This window comes from Octodon degus, unplaced genomic scaffold, assembly GCF_000260255.1.
Source record: "Octodon degus isolate 3935 unplaced genomic scaffold, OctDeg1.0 scaffold00088, whole genome shotgun sequence".
In the NCBI taxonomy this organism is placed as follows: domain Eukaryota; kingdom Metazoa; phylum Chordata; class Mammalia; order Rodentia; family Octodontidae; genus Octodon; species Octodon degus.
Window position 1 is genome coordinate 4,629,119 of NW_004524664.1, and position 9,659 is coordinate 4,638,777.

Consider the following 9,659-nt stretch of genomic DNA (forward strand, 5'->3'; position numbering starts at 1 on the left):
CTTTTCTTCCTTCCTTCTTTTCTTTCTTCCTTCCTTCCATCCTTCCTCCTTTCCTCCCTTCCTCCTTTCCTCCCTTCCTAACTCCCTCTCTCTCTTCCTTCCTTCTTTTCTTCTTCCCTCCCTCATTTTATCCTCATTACCCCTTTCTTTACCTCCCTTCCTTGTGGTTCTGGTGTTTGAACCCAGGAGCTAATTGAGCTACATCTCCAGAACTTTTTATTTTTATTTATTTATTTTTTTATTTTGAGACAGGGGCTCCCTAAGTTATTCAGGTTCAAACTTGTGATCCTCCTGCCTCAGCCTCTCCAGCAGCCAGGGTGACAGCTCCAGGCTAGCCTGGAGCTCATAGTGATCTTTGGCCGCCACACCTGGCCAAATCCGTAGGGTTTCTGACTCTCTTCTGTGCCCTGCTGCCTTCCAAGGGCAGGATCCTGGACGGTGGGACTCATCAGCCCTGATTGGATCAACAGTGCAGATGTGGCATTTCTGCACTGTCACCTCAGGACTGCAAGGACACCAGCAGGGGAAGGGCCCCAGGGTGCCTCTCCTGGGCAATTCCTCTTGCCTGTTTGCTGTGCCCGACTGCCAAGGGCTGGCCCTGCTGGAATCTTGCCCTGAGTGTTCTTGCTGGGGTGGCTCATGCCTCCTGGGGCCAGAAGCAGTGGAGCGAGTCAGGCTTGTGGACACCACCCAGCACGTGTTGATCAGATCCCACCACCAGAAAGCACCTGGCAGGGACTCAGCCTCTCTCACAGGAAGGGCTGTCTTCCTGTCTCTTACAGTCCAGTTCACTTTCCCCCTTGCTTTCTGGGGATCAAACCCGGGGCTCTCTCCCTCAGCAGCTGTGCCAGCAACTCTTTGCACTTTGCGTTTTGGCACAGGAGCTTGCCAGGTTGCCCAGGAAGAACTTGATTTTCTTTTCTTTGAGGCAGCATCTCACTGTATAGTTAGGCTGGCCTTGAACTCATGGTGATCCTCCTGCCTCAGCCTCCCCAGGGCTGGGATTACGTGTGTGTGTGTGCACCACTCTCGGCAAAACTTGAATTTATGAGCCTCAGTTGCCTGAGTAGCTCTCTGGATGAGGTTGCTCACATTCTCCAGGTGAAGGAGCACTACCTGCTCTGGGAGCTGCTCTGGAGCCAGGTAGCGGCTCCCTGGCTGATGGGCCACAGACTCTGGATGTAGCACTCTATCCACTTTGGCCTCATTTTTCTCACCTGTGGAATGGGCTACACTAAAGCCTCAAAGACACGGTACAACACATTTGAGAGATCTGAAATAGCTTTTGTTTGTGACTATTCTTTTTTACATCTGTGATTCTGGATCATACAACCTCATTCCCTGGCAGGGGCCCGAGTGCACAGGCTATTGATATAGGCAGAAAGGGCTGAGGACAGACAAAAGGTGATGAGTGGTTTCAAAGTCACTTTCCTCATCTAGCCCCTAGAGCTGGCCTGTTTAGAGGCAGTCTTGCCTCAGAGGTGAGACAAGAGCTGGTGCTGGGCCATTGCAGGAGCCGCCGCTGCATCCTGGCCGGTTCCCCAGCTCAGCACTGGTAGCATCCAGCCCTGCCTCCTGCAAGCGTCACTAACCCTGCATCTGCAGAGGGGGTTCTGCTGGTGACAGGAGGGTGTGCCTTGTGCTCTAATATAGGTATATTGTTTACTGTTCCCTCTTGTATATTAGTATTTGTTTGTAAGATATAATAAATACACCCACTGCAGGAAGTTGGTACGTGTCCCTCCCCTCTCTTCCCCTCCCCTCCCCTCCCCTCCCCTCTCTTCCCCCTCCTGGAAGCAAATCTATACTGAATCTCTGTACCTGGCTCATGACATAGAGCCTAGGCTGTCCTAGAGTTTCCTGAGTGATAAGTGGGTTTATTGTAAGTGGGGGTTATATTTGTATTTGTTTTATTTTGTTGTGATAGTGGGGATCAAGCCCAGGACCTTCACCCTGAGCCATATCACTGATACCTTTTGTATTTTTTTTAGTTTGAGACAGGGTCTCACTAAGTTGCTAAACTGCCCAAGCTTAACTCAAATTTTTGACCCTCCTACCTCAGCCTCCCAGAGTGCAAGGATTGCAGTATGCACCACCATACCCAGCTACAATATATTTATTGAGTATCTACTATGTGCCAGATATTGTCTCAGGGGAAGATGTACTGGTGAATCTCAGGCAGACTGAGACTTCATGAAACTGTGGTAGGAGACATAGTTCTAAACCCATGAATTAAATATTCCTGATCTAGTTGGATGCAGGTGGTACATGCCACACTCTGCCCACCCTGCGGGATTACAGACTTGGGTCACTATACCATCAATTCTTCTCCTTTATCAGTCTATCTCTTCTCCTCATTTCCTTCATCTTGTATCTATAACCTCCGAAACCATAGAGAGTGGGTGGCTGCTTTGGGAGTTTAATCTCCTGGTCTTCTATTCTTTTTTGGTTTTGGTACTGGGAACTGAACTCAGGACCTTGTGCTTGCCAGGCAGGTGCTTGTGCTATTGAGCTATCTCCCTGGCCCCAGGTCTTCTATTCTTGGCCAACAGTGAATTTCTGGCCTACTATGGCCATGCTCCACCTTGTTAGGTGTTAACTAGTGCCACAACTCAAAGGGAAGAGGATGCCCTTTGGAGTCAGCAGTTGGCAAAATAAACAAAAGAGAAAGATGTAAGAATCTGGCCTGTGGTGGTGTCCAGGAGAAGTAATTCTATTGATGACCTAAGAAGCCAGGAGGGTTTAAGAAGAGAAACAATCTGACGGAGTTAGGCTGAAACTCCTCTCTGTCAGAGCAGCCACTGCAGGTGACATGTGTGAGGGCACAGGGAATGGCAGGGCAGAGTGGTGCCATAGTCCAGGTGAGAAGTCACAGGGGCATGTAGGGCAAGGGAGGTGTGGGAGGAGGTAAGGTGGATGGATGGTGGATGCAGGATGTGTCTGAGAGCAGGGCATGAAATATGGACCAGGTCTTGTCCCCACTTCCTGGCTTGACTCTGACATCCTTGGAGCCTGTGGCATGCTAAGTGCCTCTTGTATGATAGTGTGGTCACTGAGACTGCACCCTACGTAGGTCCAGGGTGGGGTGGGCACAGGAAAGTCCAGGGCAGGATTAGGGGCTAGGAGGAGGAAGAGAAGATGGACGACAGAGAAGCAGAGGAGGAGGAAGAAAAGGAAAACAAGGAGTAGAAGGTGGGTGAGGACCAAGGTGAAGAAGGAGGTGGGGGAAGACCGAGGCCACGCCTGCTAAGGAGGTTCTCTGCTACCCTGCCTGGGACTTGTTCCCCTTTGGAGTAAGGCATCAGACTCGGATGGTGAGGAGTGTGTGTATGTGCGCATGTGTGTGCCATTGTTGGGGCGGTCCCTTTCTCCTTGGGCCTGGTCGCCTAACTGTCTTCCATAGGAGTTGGAGTTACTAAGTAGGGTCCCCATCTCTCCTAATGCCCACTCCCCATGCTACCTACAGCCTTGTACATAGTGCCCAGTGTGGCAAGTGCAAGGCCCGCCCTCAAGCCCTGGATCAGGGGCCCGATCATCACTAAGGAAACTGAGGAGAGCAAGGCCACAGCTCAGGGGTAGAGCATTTGCCTGGTAGTGTGCTCAGGGCCCTGGGTTCTAACCCCAGCACCATCAGGACAGAAGAGATGGGACGCAAACAGCAAAAGGCAGGAAAACCTCCGCAGCTCGAGGCTGGAGAGGGAGGAGTGGGTGCTCCTTTGCAAGGGGTGTGTGTGAGTGTGTGTGTGTGTGTGTGTGTGTGTGTGTGTGTGTGTTGGGAGCCCTGAGGCTAAGGCAAACCTCAAAAGACTGGAGCTAAGTATGCTTCTAGCTCTCATCCCTGTTTAAAAAAATTATTTTGTGTCAGAGTAATGCCTGTGTTTGGTTGAAAGCAGAGCAGCCTGGAAGCATTTGTGATTGGAAGCAGTGACATTCTCCGCCCTGCCTGCTCCTTGGGTCTACATTCAAGCAGCCCTGAGAGCAGAGGCCTCTGGCCCCAGGTCCTCCACATCCTTGCAAATCTGGCTTTCAGGGGCTCCCCACCTGGCCTGCCTCAGAACTGGAGCCCAATGTAGGTTTCCACACTGGCTTGTGGGGACATTACAGCTCCTTCCTTCCCAAACATAGCCCCAACTGGGGGGGGGGGGCAGAAAAGCACCCCAAGAACACAGGGTCAGCCATAGCTTGGGGGCTGAAAGCCCTGGGAAGACCCCTCTGTGTGGAGCCATGTTCTCTGGTTCTCCAAAGCAGCCTCCTCTTGGGGACGTGGGGGGTCTGCAGCTGGCCCTCCTGCCTCGCATCACCTCAGTCTGCACCTTGGTTCCCTCCCTCTCTCTAGTCTTTGCTGGTACCTTTCTTGGCAGTCTTCTCTGGCTCTCCCTGGCCTCAAGGCCCTGGGTCTTTCCAGGGAGGAGGTGGCAGCTCCTTTTCCCTAATCTTGCAGGTGAGGGAGCTTACATGTGGAGCTGGAGTGCAGAGGTCCACAATGTGTGCCCCCGAGCAGCAGGTTTTGGTTTTACTTTGGGCTAATTTTACTGTTTTTATGCTGCAGTCTTATAACTTTTTTTCAGTGCTGGCTGGGGTTGGAACCTAGGTCAGCTGTCCTAGGTGAGTCCTGGGGACTTGGGCTGCCTTTACCTCTGCTTCCTCCTCAACTTGAGTTTCAGGTTTCACTGTGAAGGCCCAGGCAGTTTGCCTTGTCCTTATCTGCTCTGTTCATCGAGGCTCTGCCCTCTTTGCAAGGAGATTCTCCCAGAGGAGGCCAGATGCCTGGGAGAAGGATCCCCGCTTCTGTTCTGTGCACCCCTCTCTGTGCATCGAAACAGCCATAAGTGCCACTTTTAACATTGCCCCTCCTTACAGGCAGGAACCTAGGTGCTGAGAATGTGGCCTAAGGTAATCTGGCTGGTCAGGTACACATCTGACATTCACACTCAAACAGTCGTGAAATAACCACTGTGGCTTGCATGTGTGTGTGTGTGTTTACATTGTATGCATATGAATGTGTGTTTATGCTAGGTATGTGCTGCATAGACACCTGTGTGCCTGTATATGGCTGTATGTGTATGTGTGTGTCTGCCTGTGTCTGCCTGTGTGTGTGTATGCATATGCAAGAGTGTAGTGTGTGCTTGCTTGGTGTGGGCTCTCCGCCCACTTCTCAGCAATGCCTCTCCTCTGAGCTCCCTGCGCACGGCTCTTGGATGACCACGTCTCTTGAAGCAGACACAGTGAGAGCCCTGTTCCCCAGTCCTGCCCACTGCTCAGAGCGCCAAGTGCCACACTGGCTGCCAAAGTGGACCTGGGCTTCATAGGTGAGTGGTGCCATGCTGGCGACTCCCACACTCCCGTGAGCTGAGCCCTATCACAGGGAGCAAGCACAGAGATGCCTGTGGTGACCCACAATGGGATGGGCAGGGAAGGGGACACAGCCCCCACCTCAGTTTCTCTCTGATGGCCCTGGAGTCAGGCAGCCCCTTGCTGCAGCCTCCAGGCTTGGCCTGTTCCTACTGACCCCAGGTGTTTTCTTGTCTCCAGGGCCTTATGCAGAAGGGAATTGAGGGGGTGGAAGGGAAAGGCAGAGGAGAGATGGTGAAGACAAAGGAGAGCCATGGTTGGGGACACTTGGAGCAGGAGGCAGGAGGGCATCCTATCCAGGGTGAGGGGCTCAGCAGCTCGGCCTTTCCAGACTGTCTCAGGGAGCCTGGGCACCCCTCCCCGAGCCTGTCCCAGCCTGGGAGCGCTCTTGGCAGAGGCTGCTTCTGCACTCTCTGGCTTTATCTTCCCGACACATTGAAGCCATCAGGCCCGGCCCAGCCCTCCACCAGCTTTTCCAGAGCAGACCTGCCCTCCAGGCCCTCACTCCAGGCAGGGAGGGCCAAGCCCCTCACTCAGTCAAAGGCTTGATCACCTTCGTCCCCCATTTCCAGCCCCTTCTACTCGCCCCTCACTCCACCAGAGGGGAATTTGTGTCCAGGCTGCCAAAGCAGAGAATCTGGGAGGGGGTCCAGAGCTCGAGCTGCTCCATCAAAGCAGCAAGCACTCTTCAGTGCCTCGTGTTCTAGGGAAGCCAAATCAAAGGCAAACCCTGAATTCTTCTTGCTCACGGCCAATAAAAACCTTGCTTCAGAGCCGGCTTCCTTTGCTGAAATCAGATATCCTAGTAATAAACAAGTCCGAGAGGCAGGGGCAAGCTCTCATTTCTTTCTGCTGACTAGTTTTTCTTCCTTAAAAAAAAAAAAAAAGTCTATCCTAGAACAGGATGCTTGTCCCAGAAACTTGAGCGCAGAGCTGTTGCCCTGGCCACCCCTGCCGGCCCCCAGCCCAGCAGAACCTTACCCTGGGCTCCTCCCAAACGCTGCACCGCTTAGAATGAAGGTGTCAGAGGGACTGGAGAGACACTGCCTGCTGGGGAGATGTGCCCCTTAAGCTGCCTTCATCTGCTGTTGGCTGTCAGAAATGGGAAAGCTGGCTGGCGTGGTGGCGCACACCTGTGATCCCAGCACTCTGGAGGCTGAGGCAGGAGGATCGATGCATGTTCAGGAAAAGCCTGGGCTATAAAGTGAGCTCAAGGCCAGCCTCAACTGCACAGAGAAACCCTGTCTAAAAAAAAAAAAAAAAGGGGGGGGGATAGTGAACTTAGAAGTGTGTAGATCCAGCAGTCAGTGGGTTTTACTGTTCGTTTTTTGGGGTGCTGAAAATGGAACCCAGGGCCTTTTGTGCATGCTAGGCAGGTGCTGTACCATTGAGCTGTACCCCAGCCACCATGGGTTTTAGTGTTGAGTTCTCAGTTGGAAAAGCCAGACAGGGCAGATGTTGAGACAATCTGGACATCCTGATTGTTGGCGCTCACTGGCCCTTGTGTAGCACCCCTCCGGAGTTGGAGGAGACCCCCTTCTGGTCCTTGTCCAGTCTCCTATGAATGTATCTCCACATGTGGCCTGCTTCGAGGAGTGCCCTCCCCTGCTGTGCTGACATCTCCCCTTTCCCCCCCCCAAATTGGTTTTTAAGTGACTCTGCTGTCAGAAGATGCTAGTCTGTTTGTTTTTCCTCTGACACTATCTCTCCAGAGAGTTTCTGGTCAGGAGAATTATGTTGAGGCTGCAGATTGTGAGAGAATTGCGCCTAATGGGGAACAGACGGTCAAGACACCTTTCATGTCCAGCCAAGTTTCTTTTCCCTCCTCTTTCTCTCTCCCAACTTCTCATCTTCCCTTTTTGGCTTCAAAGTTGGCTCAGGGTTGTACTTGTTCCTTCAGGACATCTGCTGAATAAGGTCACACATTGATTATATTTTGGAGATTGGCAGCGTGGTCAAGTTCCCCTCTGAACGGGGGAGTCATGCTGCTCCTCAGAGGCTGGGTGGGGACAGACGCCAGCGTGCAGCTGGCACGGGGTGCTCCAGCTTGTGAGTGTGACCGGGGCTATCTGAGAAGCACTCCAGCGCCCAGAGAGGCATCTGCTTCCTGGATACCACAAAGCTTCCGAGCCTGAGCTCTCAGATGCATTTTAAATACAAGAAAGATGTCAAAAGTCCCTCTTTCCCTCCCCACCACCTGCCATTTCAGCTGATATGTATACATGCCAGACCTTTTCTCTTTTTTTTTGTACTGGGGATTGAACCTAGGGTGGGGAGGTCTGCCAATGAGCTACATTCCAGCCCCATCCCCTTTTTATTTTACTATTATTATTATTATTTTTGGCAGAACTGGGTATTGAACTCAGGTCCATGCACTTGCCAGGCAAGCGCTTATTCCACTGAGCCATCTCCCCGGCTCCCCCATCCCCTTTTTAGATAGGGGTTCTCTATGTAGTTTAGACTAGCATCAAACTTGTGATCCTTCTACCTCAGTCTCCTGAGTAGCTGGGATTACAGGTGCTGTAAATTTTGAGACAGCATTTCAATATTTAAATATGAGACAGGGTCTTGTGAAATTGCTCACTCTGTCTCAAACTTGGGACTCCCCTGTTTGAGCCTTCAGAATGGCTGGGGTAACAGGTATGAGTCCCTCTGCTGGCTTGTCCCAGACTTTATAAGGAATGTGAAGTGTTAGCTTCAAGTTTCCTCAGGATCTCAACATGATTACAAGACAGGAAATCAAGTTTTAAGGATTTTTTTTTTTTTTTTTTTTTTTTGGACCCGGGGATTGAACTCAGGTCCTTGAGCTTGCCAGGGAAGTGCTTATTCTATTGAGCCACCTCCCCAGCCCCCAAGTTTAAGGATCTTTTAAGTGGCTGCTTAGTCACACACTGCCCTAGTACATACTTACATACTATGGGCAGAAAAGAAAGAATGGGGCAGAAAAGAGAGCCTTCTTCTTTTGCCTTGTGGGTGTAGCTCAGTGGCAAAATACTTACCTAGCAAATGTAGGACCCCAGGTTCTATCCCCAGAATCCTAAAAACAATAAAAAAAAGTCCTTTTCTTCACCTAGGTACTCTCTGAGGGAGGGTGGATTTGGGAAGGTTTTGGAGGACAGTGGCTTGGATTCTTCTGCCCTTAGTCAGGAGGCTGATGTAACAACATCCAGCTGACTTTATGGTAAAGACAGGCACGGCTCCCAAGTCAGCCGTTTCCAACTGCACCATTGGTCCCCTGACCCCTGCAGCCCTTCAGAAACTGTCCTCCCTCCCTCCTCCGAAGCTTCAACAGGCAGCACTTTTTTTTTTCCCTGTGGGCGTCACTTGTTTTCCAAGGATGAGGATGGCTTGGGTTTGCCAAATGTCCCAGTCGACCTCGTTCCTCTGTGTCTGGCACAGCCCAGAGAGGCAGAGCTATGGGACAGCTCAAATCTGCAGGAGGGATGTACATGCCAGGGAGCTGGGAGGGCAGAAGGGAGGCTAATCCCATTCACCCTGCATAAAGTTCTCTTCTCCCTTCTTACCCTGCTGCTTGTGGTCTGTCTTACATTAAGATGTGGTGATTCTCAACTATTACAATAGACTAAGAAGGCACACTTCTTTCACAGTAGTACTGCTGTCTGAAGTGAAAGCTGCACACATAAGAATAGGCAGGTTTCTCAGAGTTGGGCTGGGCTGTGGCTTGGGCAGGGGGAATGTGTACCCAGCACATGAGGCCCTGGACCACTCAGCACAGCAAGAGAGCCCATACCAGCTTAGTGACCAGACTGAAGCCTAGAGTCAGTCCTGAAGTTATTTCTTGCCCTGTTACCAGCTTGTTCTGAGTTCAGAAAATGTCCCAGTGTCCTGGTCCCAAAGATATTCAGCCAAATATCCTAAACTTCTCAACCAGCTGTCATGAGATTAAAATGGAAGAATACACTGGAATGTACTTACAGGTCTCCAAGACAAACTTGTGAGTGTTAAAAAGGGGGCAGGGCATAATATGAGACAGAGGTCGCTTTAAGGACTGTGGTCCCTCCATGTCCGTAGCTAGTGGGTTTATGCTCACCAGAAAAAGAAAGAAGAGAAAGAGAAAGAAAAGTAACAGAATCTACGAGGGACTTTCCAAGAGACAGAGCCTGATGGATCGTTTGGGGAGGATGTCCAAGCCTGAGAAGGTCTCAGGGCAGATGAGGGAGGACCCAGGCCATAAGGAAAGGAGGCATGGCCACATGGTGGGGCTCACCCTGGACAAATTTCTGAAAACCTGCCTGGATGCTATCACTGCTTTGATGAAAAACAGAGCAACCCACAGGCTGGCTGTT